This window comes from Camellia sinensis, chromosome 1 (genome assembly GCF_055761805.1).
Source record: "Camellia sinensis isolate YWXY chromosome 1, ASM5576180v1, whole genome shotgun sequence".
Taxonomy (NCBI): Eukaryota; Viridiplantae; Streptophyta; class Magnoliopsida; order Ericales; family Theaceae; genus Camellia; species Camellia sinensis.
The window spans coordinates 132317852-132337939 of NC_138961.1; the positions used below are offsets into that span (position 1 = coordinate 132317852).

Sequence of the window (20088 nt, forward strand, 5' to 3'; positions counted from 1 at the left end):
GTGGAGGAAGCCACTTGGGAACGTGAGTTGGAGGTCCGCGAGAAATATCCGGACTTGTTTGTTGACGTGTAATCATGCATTGGAAATTTTGTAATCTTATTGAACCTTAAGAGCATTATATATGTCTTAAGTTGTAAAACATTGTGAATGTTTTGTTTTATGGAAGTATTGTAGAACTTGCCTTAAATTGGAAGTTTGTTATAACATTGTATATGTTGAATGTATTGTAGAAATGGAGACATATCATCAATGTGGAATATGATATAGAATTTTGAAACATGTATGTAGAAATTGATGAATTTCGAGGAAAGCATGTTGTTAATACATATTGAGATATGTGGTAAATTGCCTCTTGAATGGAGATGGAATGACCGGAAATGGGTCGAATTGTTAAACTTTGCATTTGTATTAATGTTGGGAATTGAGAAAATCTTGTTTCTGAAAAACTTGAATTTAATTTCGGGGACGAAATTCTTTAAGGGGGGGAGGTTATAGCGATCCCAGTTTTCCCTTTCGATATTTGTTGTATTCCGGACTTTGGTTCCGCGGAGTTGATAGTTGTATCTATCTTATTGTCATCATTTGATTCCATTTGTTTGAGTTTTAGGATGTGTTGGGCATGTTTCGAGCAGGTGGGTTGAGCCTTGGTCTAAAATCTTGTTGCCAGGTTTTTGGTTGTTCTGCTCGAGCGGGTCGTCTAGCGCTCGAGCGGAGATTGCACACTCCCAGTATTTTGGTACTCTGCAAAACTTCTACAGGTGTGATTTCTACGCTCGAGCGGATTTCCTGCGCTCGAGCGGGTCGCACTCGAGCGGGCTTGTTGGGGCTCAAGCGGGTAATACATTTTTGGTGTAAGTTTTAGGAGGGGGAAATCTACGCTCGAGCGGACTGGTTTTCGCGCTCGAGCGGATGTACTTTATTCTTGTGTCTTGGCGCTCGAGCGGGCCTTATTGCACTCGAGCGTGTCCAGATTTTTGTGCTTTACACTCGAGCGTCCTATTTTTCGCTCGAGCAAGAATGTCGTATATCAGAAGGCAGTTAGGCATTTTTGAATCACTTTTTACATTCACTCTCTCTCTCTTACTTTCCCAAAACCGATTTTGAGAGCCTCTCTCTCTAGAAACTCCCTTCTCTCTAGGGTTTGATCTAGTTAGAGTGCTTCCCTTTCCTTTGGCCTTTGTAAAAGTTGTGCTGATCGTCGAGGGCGTCATTTTGATCCGTGGATCTTGGGGTTTGGAGAATTTTGGTTTTCTTCATCTCCTTCCCTTGGGCTCCGAATTTGAGGTAGGGATTCCTACTCACTTTTACGGGTTTTGACGTAGATATTGAGTTTTTGTATAAATGGTTTTGGGTTTTGGAAATTAGGGTTTCAAATGTTTAATTTTGAAAAGAGGGTTTGTTTATTTTGGACCTTAAATACGTATTTGAGTTTCAAAATGAGTATATTGATGTTGTTGGTAATATATGGACTCTTGGAGTCAATATTGGAAATCAAGGGGAACATGCCATGTTTGGGTATTTTGGGGTCACTAGTGTAATTAATGACAAGTGTTGAGAAAATATGGAATTGAGTTGAATATAATGAAATTGGCTCATTATGAGATGGATTAGTGAAGTTGGATTTATTAATCGCTCACTTCTGGAAATATGGATAAATTATCTGTTAACGCATTTATTATCTGTTTATAAATAATTGCCTCGGGCTACCGGTGGAGGGTAGTCGTGGTTGTTGTAGACAATGCATGATGATTAGGCAAACTAAAACTAATCAATGGAATGTGTCATCGTATATGACAGTTGGAAGAATACATTAACTTTATGTATTGTTTGATGATGTATATGATAATTGTTTATATGCATTGTATTGTGTGGGAGGAGATAGAGGATGTACTCCACGGTTTAGGGGAAGATAGGGGATGGACCTCTAAACTGGTTAATATTTTGGAGAAGATAGGGGATAGACTCCGGTGATACAGCTCATATGCTTATCCGTTGAAGTGTTGATATAGCTCATATGCTTATCTATGGAAGTGTTGATATAGCTCATATGCTTATCTATGGAATTGTTGATATAGCTCATTTGCTTATCTGTTGAGGTGTTGATATAGCTTGTATGCTGATCTATTGCGAAATGGGAAACGTTTAATATGAATTATTATTTCGTTTAGAGTGTGTGGCCAGGTTCTGAGCCACGGGTATGAATTTGGAAATTGGATAAGAAATGGAAAATGAAATGAAACATAGACATAGTGGTCATGTAATGGAAATGGTTTATGAATTGATTTATGAGAGTTAAACATTTATCAATTGCTAATGTCTTAGTCACTGCTCATATTGTGTTTAGCATATCTCTACTGGGCGTTGGCTCACCCTATATGGGACATTATTTTCAGGTACAGGTAGCATGCCATCTCCAAGGACATAGCTTGGATGGTTGTGGGAGTTGAAGGCTCTTTTTGATTATTTTGTTTGTATTACGTGTATATCAAGCCAAGGGCTTATTTTGTATAGAGTTAGTACTCTTCTTTTGTGTAACCATGTGTTGACTTGGAAACTGTAAGCCCGTAGGGCATTTGCTTTTGTTGTTAACATGTAATACTGTTGTAAGAACTACTCTGATGAATGGAAAGGCGTTGATTTTCTTATATTACTGCATGTCTGAATGATAGGTATTATGTATTATTTTGAGGGCGTTACAACCCGCATATAAATGGGTGGTTTCGCAAACACAATGCGGGCGGATGCAGTTTGAAATATGGCATGTTTGCGGGTTGTGGGTTTAATCCGCACCCGCAAGAACCCGCCCGCACTTTTATTTATTTATTTATTATTATTATTTTTTTTATTTTAACCGTTGATTTCATTTCTATATCCTACCTAGATATTTTTGCCCAAAACAAAACATCCTTTATTCTTTGAACTTACTCTACCATTACATTTGCTAATAGTATTATATCAATTGAAACTGAATAAATAATGATCATATTATTATTGTTACATGACTGAACTTGACCCAGATGAAGTGTGATTTGGAATTTTAAATTCCTTCATGAATATGGAGTTCTAGTTTAGGATTTTGAAATATGTGCTTGTGTTAGTTTATGATTTGATTTGAGATTCTGAATGATTTGTTTGTGTTACGAATTGATTTTGTTGTGTTTTTAATTTTATAAGTTTTAATTTATTAATTATTAATATTGAAGCATTCTAGAAAACGGGGAGAAAAGGGCCCAAAATAAATATTTACAAAATGGGAAAAAAAATAAGGCTCAAAAATAAATTTTTGAAGAAAAAAATTCAATCCGCAAACAGCCTGCAACTGCCTGCACATCTCGAATCCTATCCGCAGAAATCGCAAACCGCACTACGGGCGGTTGTGGGTTGTCTTTTCCCCAAACCACATAGATGTAAGTGGGTCCAAACCGATCCGTAAACTGTCCAAATCTGAACCGCGAACACCCCTAATTTCGACACCTTCGTAATCTGGGCAAATATTCAAATATTGATTTCGACACCTTCGAAATCTGAGCAAATTTGAAAACTCTCTATTTCTTCTATGTTTCTTCGAAATTTTGGCCCAAACTGGCTCTTCTAGCTCTGATATCACTATTGGTGGGCTTCTATATATTTTGTATGAATTTGTGATGTCTCACACACAAATAATTCAATGAATTTTATTTCTCAGAATAGCAAATATAATTTTGTGGGTTCTTATCTCCCATCTCTCTATCTCTCAAACCTCTTATTGATTTTAATACATTAAACTATCATCATCTATTTATAGATTTTCAATCCGTGTACAAAATGTGTGTGCACAATGTTTTTTCATTTCTAAGCTTCAACATAAGAGCTTTCTTGAAACTTCCTGTTCTTCTTTATTTTGGCTTTCTCTTCTTCTCTCTAGAACTTTCCAACAATCTCTTGCTTGTTCTCATCTTCTCTAGAATTCTCCTTCACAAAACTCAAATTGAGTTTGTCTTTCCAACAGCACCAACTTTTAAAAAATCTAATTCATTAATATATTTTTGTTTTTAGATTTATTATATCATTAATAATGAGAAATTTAATATTACAATAGTAAAGACTATATAAATTAATAAGAGACAAAAATATTCACCTAATTTCATTATGTATGTTATTGACTGGTAACATATAACATCTCATTCCATACAATATTTTTTGAAAAATTTACCCATAAATTTTATATAGGGCAATATTGATCTATTTAGTTTTAAGAATTTTTTTATGATCCAATTAGTCCTTTTTGTTTTGGAAAGTTGTATATATTTGATTTGGTACCATTTGAGTTTAAGTGAATGCCTTTTTGTACTTCAATTTTTTAATTTTTTGATTTATTTTTTGGATGAGAATGGAAAGGTGAGGTGTGGAAGCTTCTTTTTGAGGGAATTGATGGCTGAAGTATTAGTTGTCGAGCATGAAAATTTATATTTCTATTAGTGTGGTTTCTGGTGTTACATTATAATGTTACATTAAAGTACTATGTTTAAAAAAAGTACACTACGAAGTTTTTATATGTTACATTAATTAGAGTATTACCGTAACGCCCCGAAAATATTACAATAAGATCAACCCACGACAAATATAAAATAATAATAGATGTTTGAAAGTGATGTTCTTTCATTCACATGGTTTCATCTTTTTACAAAAGTGTAACCCATGCAATAATACATTCACAAGTCTTAACCTTAAATCTATAACATGTGTCATCAATAAAAGATATGAAATAAGGGTTAAACAGATGTAGTAATGCCCTATTGGCTACAACTTTCCAAGACGGTGCTTGGTTACAACAAAAGTGAGTTTAAACTCAATACAAATAAATCCCCAGATTTGTAAAAAATAAATACACCAATAACCAAAAATAAAAGCTCTTGGCTCCAAGTCCTCCCAAGTTATTGTCTTAGCAGAGGCATATCATGAACACCTGAAAATGATTTTCCATAGATATAAAATAATAATAGGTGTTGCAGGTGATGTTGTCCCAGTCCGAAGGGGGTCACTTAGAGAGAAAGAGAGAGATGAGAAAATGACTCAAAAGTGACCCCTTTTGTGCTTAATATATGCGCAAATCACTCGAGCGCAGGAATGGTCACTCGAGTAACCAGACACAATGAAGACATCGCTCGAGCGCAGGAATAGTTGCTCAAGCGTACAATGCACCCCTCTCAGTAATTCAGACTTGTAAAAGTTCGCTCGAGTGAAAGAAGCGTCACTCCAGCGTAGATATCAAACTCTTAGCAGTTTGTAGACTGCAAAAGACCGCTCGAGCGAATAAGCAAAATTCTGGCATTCAACTCCTTGAAAACGAACTCCTAACCTGTTTCAAACACAGCCATAATACTCACACAACCTATTTCAAAAAGGAATAAGACAAACCAGAATATGAACACCCATTAAGACAAAGAGTCCCGGATCCAAGACAACAAACGGGTTTGGTGTAAATCGAAATCGTTATAATTGCGTTTGGGAAAAATACACTACGTTTGAGAAAAGTATACTAGGGAATTTTTTAGTGTATTACATTGGAGTGTTATGTTTGAAAAAAGTACACTAAGGAGTTTTTGTGTGTTACATTAATTAGATTATTACGTTTGGAAAAGTACACCAAAGAATTCTTTTAAAATGATACGTTGTTACGTTTGAGAAAAGTACATTAAGGGATTTTTTAGTGTGTTATATATTTGAATGTTACATTGAAGTGTTATGCTTGGAAAAAATATAATAAGGAGTTTTTTTAAAGTGTTATGTTTAGTAATTCTATATATTATATAAGCAAAAGGGAATTTTTAGTGAGAAGAAATATGAGAGTTCCAAGTGCTCAATCTAAATTTCTTGATTTTTCAATTAAAAAAAATAATTAATAAATCACACACTCAAACACTTTCTTTTTTAAATAAAGAATGCATTTTTCATTCCTAAAATCATTCCTTCATTCCTTACAAACAAACAAACAAGGAGTTTTCTAATTAAAAAATAATAATTAATAAATCATACACTCAACTCAAAAAGTTTTTCAAGTAAAAAATAATAATTAATAAATCACACACTCAAAAATATTTGGCCATGAAATATCTTAAAATATTTTAAATTTTTCATCATAAAGCATAAAATGATTTATATAATTAAAATTTTGTAACACTTTTTTTTTCCCACCATAGCCATTACTACTTAACGTACATATCAAAATTTATTCTTTTCATGCATACTAAACATTTATATATATATAGAGAGAGAGACAGACAGACAGACAGATTTACATATATTATGATTGAGTAATCTATATTTATATTTTTCAATTTTAAATAATCTATATCTATATTTTATATAATTACAATTCAATAATCTATATCTATATCATATATGTAATGCCCCAAAATAATAATAATGACCCACTTCATGATATTCAATGAAAGAACAAAAATTGACATAATATTAACCTTTTATTGATGTGATTTCTGCATATAAAAGATGACATATACATATATACATTCACAAATCACAGACCTTGAATCCATAGCATATGACATGTATAAATGAAGTGTAATAAAAGGAAGTACAAATAAATTTATGTCCTAATGGCTACATCTTTCCAAGTCAATCCTTGAGTATGACAAAAGTAAGTTAAACTCAATACATAGAAAGCCCAAGGTTTGTATAAAATAATTACACAAAAAAAAAAAAAAAAAGAAAATAACTCTCGGCTTCAAGTTCTCTCAAGCTATGTCCTTGGTGGAGGCATGTCATTAGCACCTTAAAGTTGTTTTCTATGTAGGGTGAGCTAAAGTCTAGTAGAGATTACTTTGAACACCATGTATGAAGTTTAACAAAGTCATAAGGTGAACGCATATGCATGTTATTTGCCAAACATTATACCTTCACTTTCAAAACAATGCAATGCCAATATTATATATCAATTCATAAAAGTAATACTTTTTAATATCAGAAAATAAGGCAGTGGATACGAGCCATTAAAAATCTCTATATATGTGTCTGCCAATAAGCTTTACAAGCACTATCAAAGTCATTATACCGGTATTAACCGGAAGAATCGACACCTAACCGTGTGGGTTTCTAAACTTTCACCAAGAATACTCACGCCAATAGAATTTACCACAATCACACTCCCTAACTAAATTCACCAAGGTATACACCATTTTTTCTCAAAATAATATATTTTCAATGTTTAAGTATGAAACAATGCTCAATGCATAATATATGAGTAATTAATTTCAATTGACCTAATCCTTACGCATTTTCTACAACAATGAAAGTTATCCTCCACCAATAGCCCAAAACATATATCTCTACTCAATAGATAATTTTTCAACAAATTTAATCTCATAAATTTCAAAATGGAAAGTGATAATACATATCTAACTCCACTCTCATCATCAATAGATACATTCATCTTATCTTTTCAAAACTCAATATCTTTTCCTTTTTTATAAATCAAATATCAATGATTTTTCAATCAAACATCCTTTACTTTCAAAATCACTTTTAACGAAGAAATTTCCAACATTTCAACACAACCCAACAATATTCACACTCACACAACCTTTCTCAAGAATCCATTTGAAAAACCCATATTTTACATTTCAAAATCAATGCCTAGATTTAAACCCAAAAACTCCAAATCACTAAACATTTTTAAAGAACAAATAACCAAGCTAAGAATCATATCAAAGGTTAAAGAAATTCCTACCTTAAGAGTGTTGGTCATATAGGCTAATTAAATGAAACAAATAGATTAAAAATTAATCAGTCAACTTACATAACATGAACCATGATTAACCGAAATACAAATGGAATTGAAATATTGAAATCAAGGGGGAAAACCAAATTCTGTGTGATACCACAGTGTCCTTAAAACAGATTAGTCGTCTCACCGTGGGTGCTGGAGGAACGTCGACTTCTGTCTCCCAAGATAAGATGGCTTAAACTGGCTAACTCAGAAGCACATTCTGTTAGCTTTGGCGAACCAAAAATGGCAGTAATCTCTCACACAGGAAGAAAATTGTAGACACAAGCAGACTGACTACATAATTCTAGAAGGGAAAAGTTGTATCTAAACCAAGGGAGATGGGTCTCCTTTTATACACCATGGGGGAGAGAGGAGGAGCCTCTAGCCATGAAGACTATCATCTAATGCCCATGAAGGCTGGCCACTAATGGCCATTACTCTTGCAAAACTGCTGGAGTAATGGACCAAAATTGATGGAAGAAAATATCTTACATATATATTTTCTGTATACACAAGTGTGTATTTCTACCACAATCAATGTGGGTGTGACGACCTAGCATGCCATCCATCTTTTTCCCTTGTTTAATCTCGAATTTGTCACGTTAGTTTGTCAAGTCTCACTTGAAGTCATGTTAAATCATTCGAGTTGTTGTCGTGCTCGGAAGTTTGTCTCAAATTCTTGTTCTTGCCTCTTTGGTGTTGATTTCCTTTTGTCCCGGAGGATGTGAGGTCCGGTCCAAGGTGCCTAGAATCAAAGGGGGAAAATTATGAGCTGGAAACCAAGGGTCGCACGTGCGGAATTCAAGGGTTGTTCGGCATAGCACATTGCTTAAATTGCAGGTGCGGAAGGGGAAGTGCGGGGGCAGCCGCACGTGCAGGGATTAGTGCCGCACGTGTGGTCGGCCTGAGTCCGAAATTCAGTCTTTTTTTATTTCTTTTGGCCGAGTTGTATCTCATTTTGGGGCTTCTTTCTCTCACTCTAAAGGTCATTTTTGCTCTTCCTTCTCTCTAGAAAACCCTCATGAAACACTTATACTCTTTGATTCTTGCAATCCTTTGGGTCTAGATCATCATCATCTCTCACTAATCTTGAAGATCAAGAACTAGAGCTTCACTTGGTACGGTGGAAGTCAAAGATTCTCTCATCTTTTGATTCTAGGGTTTCTTCTCTCTATCTTCTCTGAAACCTTGAGGTAGGGATTTCTTGAGTTATATATATATGCTTTGCTATATGAATGTTGATTTGAAAATTTCCTTGAAGTTATTGCGTTGATTTGAATTTGTGATCCAAAAGTAGAGAGTTTTTAAAGTGGGTTTGAATCTCAATCTTTTATTAATCCTAGAGGGTTTGCCTATTTATTAAATTCAAGAAAGATGGTTTTTGATAGGGTTTCATTAAGGGGAATGGGAAATGTTTGATTTTGATGAAAAACCCTACGAATTGGGGATTTTGGGAAAAAAATGAAAAAGCCTATGGATTTCTCTCATTTTCTTGTGTCAAGAGAATGAATGGGAGTAAACTTCTTCTTATGTTTGGAAAAATTGTAACCTATTTGATATATGAGAAATGAGATGTTATTTTAACATTATTGCTAAACACTTGAACATGTATTGTTGAAAAATGGCAAATTATTGTGCACCATGGATTGTGAGAATTGTAAACATTGGAGATAAATGTTTGAGAACATCACATGTAGTCTTAAAGAGACTAGTTTGTTAAGACTTATGGAATGAGAAATTGTAGCTATGTGTTGATGACATATGGCTAACTTATGAAAGAACATTGAGGAGAGGAAATGGGAAATGTGATTGTTGGCATTACTGTAGAGACATTTGAAAATGGAGAAAACGTTATGAGGTATGGAAAGATCATTGCATTGCATACTCATTCAATTATTTATTATGCATTTTGAGTTTTAGATTGAAGATATTTACATCATGAAAGAAAATGGTATGGTAATAAGAACTATGGAAATGTGTTATGGGGTAAATACGTTGGTAAGTCCGGATAGGGGGTGTAGATGAGATTGATAAGTTGGCTTGAGTGTCCGGGGTGAAAGACCGAAAACACGCGCGGAGGAGGTACCACTTCCCTTCCGGTTAGCAACCGGTAAAGTGGGGTTATTGGTAGTGCTCATTGAGCCTACTTGCAGACACCAACCTAGGGATTACCTAATTCGTATTTACCGCCCCCTATTGATTAAAATTGGAAGTTTTGGAAATTGTTGAGATTGTAAACTTTTATTGAAAAATGGTGATCTTCAAGAAGAGCATAAAAATGAAATTTCTTTAAAATGGTATGGCATGGCATTGACATTTGCATTTTTCATTGAGAGTTTACATAACTGTATATACTTTGTAAGAATTCTCTACTGGGCTTTATGCTCACCCCAATGGCACTTTGGTGCAGGTAAAGATGTGGTGATCCCGCCGAGTTGAGGGTGTGGATTTGTTTTGTGAAGAGTATATTGCTCTCTTATTTTTGTTGTAAATTTTTGTAAGCTAAGGGCTAAATGTGTATGGGTCCGAGAGACCATTTTTTGTAACTGGGCAATTGTCTTGGAAGATGTAAGCCCTTAAGGGCATTTTAATTGTTTAAGACTAGATGTTTCACATGCTATAGATTCATGTGTTCTTCTCATCATTGAATATATATCCGCATGTGGAACTTTTGTATAAAACCTTGGAGATTTATGATGTAAAGTTTGGAGAATGGCTATATTTAATTAATAAATGTGGCTTGATGTATTATACATGTTGGGTTATTTTGGGGCGTTACAGTGGGATTGGTAGTTATACACAATTTCCAAAACCTCATTCATGAGGCCATCTTTATGAGAAAATTTTTCATTCAATTCTCAATGGTTTTTGGTCATTCTTTATGTGGTGTAAAGACCTTGTTACAAAGAATCTAAACCCATTTAATCCCACCTCAACTAATGGTTGGGACCTACTTTAATTTCACATTAAAGTTTATCAAAAACCCATTTTTTCCAACAATCCTCCACATCAATAAAAATTGACCAAATAAGAAAAACGGACAACGTTTACAACAAAGACTCGGGTGAACTTCCATTAGAGAGAGAGAGAGTGAAAGTTAGAGAGAGAGAGAGAGAAGCACGGGTGAACTTCCATTGCCCACTTCACGCGCCAAACCAAAAACACCGTCACCGAGATTAGAACCCAGAAGAGGACCACCATCGCCGAAATAGCCCAGCGTCACTCTGGCAGTCGGATCGCACCAGTCTCCCGTCACCTCAATAACAGCACCTGAGCAGCATCTCAAATTATGGAAGTCCATTGGACTAACGTATGTCACTCCGAGCTTACAACATCATCACCGGTGACAGTGACTGAACAGACCAGTAAACCGAAACTGGATAACAGTCGTTGCTAGGGAATATAAAGCAGCAGCAACCCAAACCTATATCATCGCCTCCTCGATCACCATCTTCACCAACAACTCCTGAACATGGAAAACCAGTCAGTATCGGAGAACAAAACACAACACAGGTCACCTCTCAGCAACGGTCATGGCGCCACCCACAACCGGAGCTATCAGCCTAGATTACACCCAATGACATCATCCCTCTCTCTCTAGAACTAGAAACAGAGGCTAACAAGAAACAGACCCACTTCAGCCAAAATAACACCTCTAAAGGGTAAACACAACACCACCGGCGACATCAAGCTTATGAAACAAAGCAGAGCCCAGCCTGAGACCATATCCCACTGAACTGAGAACCAACCCACTGAATACTAAGGTCAAACCAGTGATGACTACACTGGTGACGGTGACTCAACCCAGGACAGAGCTCAAAATATGTTAAGATATGATATGATCTACTCTTGTTGTCTTGGGCATTGTTAGGCTGGTTTTTGGCCATTTGAGGGAAAGGGAGAGTCTCTCTCTCTCTCCTGTTTCTTCTTTTTTTTTTTTTTTTTATCAGGCAGTGTACAAACCGACATTGTTTTGTGCACTTCTGTTACATTCGTCAAAAATTACAACATGACATAAAGTCTAGAGGTTTAAGTGTTACAAATGAAACTATAAGGGGGTTCCGTGTTTTTGGGATAAATCATAGGGAGTTAAATTATAATTTACCCTTTAAAATTTATTGATGTTTCACCCATAATTTTATTTTATTGCATTATTTATTTATTTATTTATTTTGCTATTGAGAGCTTTGATCAATATCATGCTCCTCGTCATGTTTTTAAACATTTTCCGTTTTTTAAAATTTTGTTTGATTGGCTGTATTTTCAAATGTTATTTTTTATTTACTTTTCTCAACAACAGCAAAAAGTTAGATAGAAAAATTAAAAATACTCAAACAATTTTTGGAAAATTTGGCTATAAACCCCTCTTACCGTCCTTTTATTTTTAAAAGGACCAAGAAAAAAAATTATACTTTCAAAACCCCCTCATAATTATAAGGTCTTGTATAAATAACAAAATTTATTATTTAAATATTTTATCAAACTATTATACCCTCAACTAAATCTTCCCACCATCTTCTTCTACATCACTTTCTCTTTTTTCCTTCACCTCCACCTCTCTCTTCTCATCCGTCGCAGCCACCGCCCCTTCCCTCTCGGCCCTCCACAGCCTCTCCATGTCCCTCATCTCCCTTACCATCTTCGCCAAAATTCTCCTCTCTGCCGTCGCCGAGATCCACGATCTCCTCCTTCGCCACCGCTGAAGACAAATCTGCCGTCACACCTTCTCCTCTTCCATTTACGACGACTAATCGGAGGTTTTCAATCAGATCGCGAAGCATACAACAAAAATTTGGATCTATAGATACATGTGTGTATATATGTGTGTTAGCGATCTCAGTTCACAAATCTTGCCATCGCCGATCTCTCTCTTCGGATGAGGAAATCCGAAAGACGTATTTTATCGAGGTCTTATATTTGTCTAATTGTTGAAATTCCAATCTTAAATCTTATTTCATTGATGTTTATAAGGTTTTGAGAAGGAGATTTGGAGATCTGATTCTATACTACATATATATGTGTATATATATTCCTCTATCTACATATGTATCTGTTGCATGTGAATATATATATACATACATGTTTCAAAGTATTGTCTGTGTTTGTTGATTGTTGATTTTGATGTTATTTTCTGTTTGGTTCCCAATAGAATGAAGGTAAAGTTGAGAAATTGATCATTTAAACATCAAAGCAACAGTGAGGATAAGACTATATTTGGTTTTGTTATTATGTTTCTGTATTTTTCTCAGTAACCAAACACGCAAGGTTATTAATACATGGCACTTAGTGTGATTCAAAGTGGATACTCTCCTTAGATCATAGTAAAATTGTACTTTCAGAGTAAAATTTTACTCTGAATCACAGTAAAGTTTACAATGATTCAAAATAAAATTTTACTCTGAAATTTTACTCTGGTAAAAAACATGTTGATTTGCTTAAAGATATAAAATTTTACCTTGAATCATAGTAAACTTTACTTTGATTCATTTACTCTGAATCAGAGTAAAGTTTACAATAATTCAAAGTGAAATTTTATTCTGAAATTTTACTCTGGTTAAAAGCATGTTGATTTGCTTAACGATATAAATTTTACTTTGAATCATAGTAAACTTTACTCTGATTCAGAGTAATTATGATTCAGAGTAAACTTTTCCTCTAAAATTTTACTCTGGTTAAAAACATGTTGATTTTCTTAACAATATAAATTTTTACTTTGAATCATAGTAAAATTTTACTCTGAAATACACTATGAGAATGGCTTAACAGGAGAGATGATAGATATGAAGATAGTATAATAAAAGAAACAAGTTTTAAAATATTAAGGGATTTTGAAGTAACTATATAATTATTGTCATTTTGAAAGACAAATTAAACAATGAGAGGTCTATCACCAAATCCCCCAACATTTTTATATGGTTCTCTTTTTTGGGAGCCAAGTCATCTTTTGGTATTTACTTTTATCGAATTAATTTATATTTATAATAATAATAATAATAATAATAATAATAATAAACAAACAAAAAAAAACAAATTTTAAAAACAAAATCAAATGGGGATGGATCAAAATAGAGATAACCCCTCCTTGTTGTCGTAGATTGACTTCATTGATAACAATAACTTCTTTATTAAGAAGAATCAAAAACAACAAATATAATTTACAGTTCCAATTCGTAACTCGAATTTCCCGTGGCTCGAGTGGCCCGAAATATCAAAACGACGTCATTTTGATATTTTGATTTTTTTTTTTTCTTTTTTTTCATCCTTTCCGACTCAGACAGAGGAGAAGCCGAAGAGAAGGAAGAAGAAGAGAAAGAAGAAGGAGGAAGGTTAAAAGCAACACGGGAAGGTTAGGAGGAAGGTTAAGTGCTCCGTGCTCAACAACATATCATCATCATCAACAATAACAACATACAGAACAGAGATCAGATCAGCCAATATATTTTTTTTTTTCCTTTACCTTCAGATCTGGATCTACTAGAATAAAAAATTAAAAAAAAAAATCAAGAACAACATCTTCATGAACACATCTTCATCAACAATTTTTTTTTTTTAATTTTTTCTTTCATCTTCAGATCAGGAAAAAAAAAATAGAGAAAACAGATCTGCCGGTGATGGCAGTCGCCAGTGATGGCGATGGCGGAGTGGAAGAGGAAGATCATGGAAGAGGAAGGAAGACACGATCAGATCGGCCCTTTCTCCCTTTCTCTCTCTTTCTTCTCTCCTCTCTCTCTTTCTCCCTCCTTTCCTCTCTTTCTCCCTTTCTTCTTGCGTTTCACAGATAAAAGAGAAAAAAAAAAATCGAAATGAAAACGACGACGTTTTGATTTCGAGCCATTTTCGAGCCTGGGGATTTCGAGCTACCAGCCATTTTTCTATAATTTAACAATTCAAAGTGCCTATCATAAGATGCTGTATTAAAGTTTGATCACGAAGTCAACTATCAGTAAGAAAATGTATTTTAACTTGTAGATCATTTTATGATTTAATTGTCATATATATGGATTGTGGGAGACAATAGCCAAGTCTGTACTTAACCCAGGGTCAACCACAGCACATGCTTGTGTTTTAATGTAATAATACACTTCTCTTAGCTTTCACTCCATTCTTATGTCTAATTCGAGCCAACCCAAACACACAACTTGGCACCCATCTAAAAAAGCACACAACTTAACGACTATCTTAAATGATGATTTTTCCATGTAACTCTTAAATTGTATTTGGATCATAAATTTAGGTAGAAATTTAAAAAATGAACAAAAAAGTGGAGAGAAATTCCAAATCTGTATCTAAATTCTTGATCCAAAAGCAAACTATGGTTGCAAGGGTCACCCCAGAAATTTATTCTAATAAGATTATTTCAACTATTAGTGAATATCATCTTACCCTCTTAATCTATAAAATCTTAAATTTTGAAACTCTCAACTATTGAAATAGTATAAATGACCTACTAAAAGTTTTAAAATGAACAGATTTATATATAAGGAAAGTAAAGTGACATTCGCAAATAATTGAAAGATTTTGGTGTGACTAACTCTTCTAATAATTAACTATCTACGGAACAAAAAGAAAGTACACATGAATACCGATCATTTGGCCCTTCCTCTACTCTATAAATTTCCCGTCTACCGTACAATTAGGTCAAAGAGACCTCATTGTGTAACAGAAAGGAAATTTAGAACAAGAGAAATAGGAGACTGAGTTCATGTGACACTTTTGACATGTGACCATAACGTTCCTAAGTGTATGACATACTTGATTCCATGCATATATAGATACTCACACTGCATATATAGATTCAAGCTGTCACAGCTCAACGAAGAAAAGAATAAGAAAGAGAGGTTTGACAGATATGGCAGGGATAAGCATTACTAGTAGTTGTTTCTCATCCTCCATTTTTCCATTCAGAACCATGGACAGACACAGGAAACAAGGGTACTCACCCAGGATTAATAGGCCATCTGGGACCATCACTTCTCCAAGTAGAGGTGTTTTCACTTTCCTTGTGCTTTTACCTTTTCTTTTTCTATTTCTTCCTTATTTCACCCTAAAATTCATGGAAATTGTAAGATCAAGGGTGTCAGTGTGTATCGGTGCATAGGATACATGGCCACAAATATAGCAGAAAGTATAGGGACACAAAATCGGGCATAGAAAGTGCAGTCACCACTCACAAGTCACACACCAACCAATAAGTGGTCAGTGTACTTCCTGTGTCTTGTGTATGTGTTCATAGTAGAGCAAAAAACATAGTATTCTAAGAACAATCATCCAGTTAGAAAAAGATATGGCACTCTCAAATCAAATATACATGCTAACTATGAAGCATGAGTATTTCGAAAAACATACCGTATCCCGTACCGGATACTTACTGACGTATGATACCTCATATGGTGCGTCTGCATACGTACCGAGTACACGAAACACGTACCCAATTTTTTTCTTTTTAATTTTTGGCGTACCCAGATATACTTAATATATACCCAATATATACCCAAGCCATACCGTACATCAATTAAAACAATATTTTCTTCTACTATAGAGATAAAACTCCTTTCACTAGATTTCTTTTTTATTTTTAGTTTTATGTTTAGCACGATTTTAAAATTAAACTATGGTTTGTAAATTGTTTAATATATGACGTGCCATGGTGTATGTTTTTTGCAGACAATATAGTGCTAGTGGATGAGACTAGAAAAAGAGTTAATACAAAGTTAGAGATTTTGAGAAAAGCTCTTAAATCTAAAGGATTCCGGATAAGTAGAACCAAGACAGAGTATATGGAGTGTAAATTTAATAACAATAACAATGAAAGCAGAGGAGAAGTAAGGATTGAGAATCAAGAACTGCCTAAGAGTGAACATTTTCGTTATTTAGGGTCGATTATCACAACAGCAGGGTAGATTCATGTGAATGTGGCGCATAGGATTAAGGCGGGATGGTGTAAGTGGAGAAGTGCGTCTGAGGTACTGTGCGATAAACGAATACCCACTAGACTTAAAGGTAAGTTCCATAAAACGGCTATTAGACCAACGATGTTGTATGGGACAGAGTGTTAAGCAACCAAGAAACAACATGTAGATAAGATGAGTGTGGCTGAGATAAGAATGCTAAGGTGGATGTGTGGCAAGACTAGACAAGATAAAATTAGGAATAAATATATTCGGGAATGGGTAAGAGTAGCACCGATAGAAGATAAGTTGAGAGAAAATCGATTGAGATGGTTTGGTCATATTCAACGGAGACCAACAGATGCAGTAGTGAAGAGATGCGATACTGTAACGGCAGATGGAAGTGTTAGGGGACAGAGTAGGCCTAGATTAACGTTGGTTAGCATTGTAAATAGAGATATGGATCTACTTAATTTGACTAACGAAATAGCTTTTGATAAGGCCGTGTGGAGAAGAATGGTTCATGTAGCCGACCCCATTTGATGGGGTTTAAGGCTTGGTTTGGTTTGGTTTATATTGACATTTAATTTTGATTTATACATTTACTTTTGGTATTAAATGTTAATTATAAGTTGAATCTTAACAAATTAAACCATTTAATTCATTTTTACATTACTCAAAATTAAAAATAAATATTTTTTTACAAGTGTACCAAGTCGTACCTATACCCTACTTTTTTGCATTTTACCGTATCGACGTACCCATGTCATACCAATACCAGTACCCATACTCGTGCTTCATAGCATGCTAATATGTATGTCCTTTTTTCTTGTTGCCATGTTTTTTATGGGTTTATTTGCATTGGCCTTTCCTCATACTCAGCACAAAATCACAGAGAAGTTATGGCCAAAGCTTCCTCTACCATCTCAGCTCCAAAAAGATCCAAAGAAACGAATTGTCATTACAGGAATGGGACTTGTCTCAGTGCTTGGTAATGATGTGGATTCATTCTACAAGCAGCTCCTCAATGGGGAGAGTGGGATCAGCTTAATCGACAAGTTCGATGCTTCCGACTACACTGTCCAGATTGCTGGTCAGGTACTTGATTTCTCTGCAGAGGGCTACATCGATACAACTAAAGATCAACATTTTGATGACTCCTGGAGGTATTGTCTGGTTGCAGCAAAGAAAGCTCTCCAAGAAGCCAACCTTAGTCCTTATAAGGACTTAATTAAGTCCTTGAAACTGTAAGCAGCTCCTACCATCGTATTTTCACCCTCCACCAAAACCAGCTCCTCCGATCCCGTTCTCTCTTTTTCTCTTCATCTATGCAGTGTTTTTTCACCTAGTTTAGTTTCTTGCTCAATTTTCATAGCTTTTGACCTTCATGATTGTCCCACATTTCGTACCATACATGGCTCTAAAAGTCTTACTACCAATGGTGAAGTTCTTTATGTATGACAGATGGAAAGATCAAGAATTGGAGTGATAGTGGGATCAGGTTGTGGCGGTATTGGGTCATGCTCCAGTACAGTTGATGCTGATCTTAAACAAGAATATGAGAAAGCTTCATTCCTATACTCTACTACGAATGTGGGTTCAGCACTGTTAGCCATGGAAACAGGCTTCATGGGGCCAACTTACTCCATCACAACAGCTTGTTCGAGTGCATATTACTGCTTTTATGCTGCAGCAAATCACATCAAAACAGGGGAGGTAGATATCATGGTGGCCGGTGGTACTGAAACTGGAGTACTTCCCTGTGGTGTTTCTGGGTTTATGGCTTGTAAAGCATTGTCAAGCAGAAATAATGAACCCCAAAAAGCTTCAAGACCATGGGATAAAGATCGTGATGGTTTTGTTTTGAGTGAAGGCTGTGGTCTACTGGTAAAGCAATGTAACACTAACGTATATACATGTTCATGTTTGTACACTAAATGTGAACAATACACAACACTTGACTGGATAATTTAGAGCTTATGATGGGACCAGCTCATTTGTTCAACCAATTAAGAGTTGTGTATTGTTCACACTTGTGCGAACAAATTTGTATTCATATGTTCATACTTTATACATAAATGTGGTTTATTCATGATGTATATATTATTCATGAACAACCTACCTTATACTGTCTGTATGTCTAGTATGTGTTTTAGACTGTTGGTACGCAATAATTAGACCACCTTATGACATTAATGAGCAATAGAACAGGCCGAGGACATGCATAAAGAGAAATGAATCCATCCGTGTACCCAATCCATAGGCATAAATACTTTTATGTACATGTACATATAAACATTGTATATTCCATTTTGCATTCTATCTCTGAAAATTAATACTTGGGAAGTCTAAATTTTGTCAACTTAAAAACAAGGTAATGGAGAGCTTGGAGCACGCAAACAAAAGAGGAGCAAAAATAATAGCAGAATACCTGGGAGGCGCCATTACATGTGATGCTCATCACCCAACAGATCCTCGTTCAGATGGACTTGGAATTTCAGCTTGCATAACCAAGAGCCTGCTAAATGGTGGAGTCTCGCCAGAAGAGGTCTGCAAGTTCATTTATGACCTTTCTGATAAATTTGGGACCAACAGATAGATATCAGAGCCATAATCTTACTTCCTATTCAAGAGTTCCCTGATATATTCATCTTATAGAGATCCATTTAGCATTAAAAAAATGGCTACTATTTAGGGATTCAATCCTAATGCAAAGACTTATGATAATGAAACAAAGGTGAACTACATAAATGCTCATGCAACGTCCACGATCAAGGGAGATTTAGCGGAGATCAATGCCATCAAAAAGGTTTTCAAGGACACATCTGGAATCAAAATGAATGGAACCAAGGTAAGAACCCGTGCCACCAACTGGTTTTGAAATTTCCAATTCATGAAACATTTGATACATCATACAGTAATCATTTCCAAACTACTAGAATATAATCCATTTTAATTTCCATACCAACATCATTAACACGCACTACAAAAATTAACACTTTTGGCAACAAAAAAATTGGTCGCTAAAAGTCAATTTTTGGTCGGCAAAAGTTATCCGCGACCAATTTTTTTGGTCGCTACTTTGGTCGCCAATTGAGGGTCGGCAAAAGTAATTCGCGACCAAAATTGTAGTTGGTCGGCAAAAGTTGGATTTCGCGACTAAATTTTTAGTCGCTAAATGTTTAATTACCGCGACTAATTTATTTTGTCGCCAAAACACTTTGGTCGCGAAAAGTGATATTTTCGCGACCAAAAAATTTGGTCGCCAATTATCACATTCAACGACCAAAAAATTTGGTCGCCAATCGTGACATTCAGCGACCAAAAAATTTGGTCGCCAATTGTGACATTCTGCAACCAAAATTTGTTTGGTCGCCAATTGCAACATTTCGCGACCAAAAACTTTGGTCGCCAATTGTGACATTCTGCGACCAA

At 35.2% G+C, this 20088-nt stretch overlaps 1 long non-coding RNA gene across 1 annotated transcript; it reads right to left on the reverse strand.

The window, feature by feature from the left end:
* Positions 1 to 4618: 4618 nt before the first annotated feature.
* LOC114287202 (uncharacterized) lies at positions 4619 to 19626 on the reverse strand. Its single transcript, XR_014338905.1, has 2 exons — positions 19085 to 19626; positions 4619 to 5338 (listed from the first exon to the last, which is right to left on the reverse strand). It is a non-coding gene; the product is annotated as an uncharacterized LOC114287202 (long non-coding RNA).
* Positions 19627 to 20088: the final 462 nt, after the last annotated feature.